Here is a 1,294-nt window from a genome sequence, read left to right on the forward strand (position 1 = left end):
GGGGGGGGGGGGGGGTCATCGCTGCTTCTTTGCTTTTGACAAAAACTTGTAACGCTTATAGTGAGTGTTTCAAAGGAAATGAATTAGCATTTCTAGCCTGCTATTTCCACACTAGACCTCACATATACAGTATAACCAGGGTTGTAAGGGTTACTTTACAAATGTATTCTGTTATAATTACTAATTACCTGTTCCAAACGTTATCATTAACCTGATTTATTTCCGTTACAAATGCAATGAAAATAAATACAAGAGCAAAGAAATATCAATAAAACTAATCCTACAGAACAGTACAGCTTACAGAGAAGAGATAACAACAAACACTATATGCTAATTTTACAGAGAATCCGTTATCCCCCCAAGCCTATATATATATTATTATGATCTTGAAAGTTCTATAGCAGGGGTGGCCAACAAGTCAGAGGTTAAGAGCCACATTTTTTCTATGTTACTGCAAAGAGCCACATCAAACACACAGTCACTGATACCGCTTGTTTCAGTTTTTTGTTTTCTGGAGACAAGATTTCAACCACGTCACTGATGCATTTTTGTGGCATTGGGATATATATTTTTTAAATCCTCTGGAGCAGATAGAGGAGCTGTGGATTATTGTTATTGATTAATGCATCAGTGTTTCTTAGGTTCAAAATCACTAAACTCACAACTTCAAATGGAAGCGTTTAGTTTATTTAATAAAAGAGCACATGTTCAATGTGAAAAGTGACAGTAGTTATAGATTATTTGCAATTTGGTGCTATATATATANATGCATCAGTATTTCTTAGGGTCAAAAACACCAAACTCACAACTTAAAATGGAAGCGTTTAGTTTATTGAATAAAAGAGCACATGTTCAATGTGAAAAGTGACAGTAGTTATAGATTATTTGCAATTTGGTGCTATAAATCTATTTTTAAAAAAAAATTATATATATTTTTTAAACACCTTGAATTTCAGGGGGGGCGCGGGGCTCCGTTGGCGGGGCACAGCACCACTCCAAGACAATGGTAGTGGAAACACTGGATAATGTTAATGAGAAGGGCTAGGGGGGTTAGGGTGTACATTGAGAAGGTCTAGGGGGTTAGGGTGTACATTGAGAAGGACTAGGGGGTTAGGGTGTACATTGAGAAGGACTAGGGGGTTAGGGTGTACATTGAGAAGGGTCACAGTTAGTAGTGGTTCCCCACCCCCCTCACATGGTGTAAACGTCTCTGTTTTGTGTTCAGAGTTTCTTGGAGTCTGAACCTCCTGAAGTCTCTGTGGTCTGGGTTTTATAGACCTGTCCCCCCCCCCCC

Source organism: Notothenia coriiceps, unplaced genomic scaffold, assembly GCF_000735185.1.
Source record: "Notothenia coriiceps isolate Sejong01 unplaced genomic scaffold, NC01 NC01_scaffold00017075, whole genome shotgun sequence".
NCBI classification, from domain to species: domain Eukaryota; kingdom Metazoa; phylum Chordata; class Actinopteri; order Perciformes; family Nototheniidae; genus Notothenia; species Notothenia coriiceps.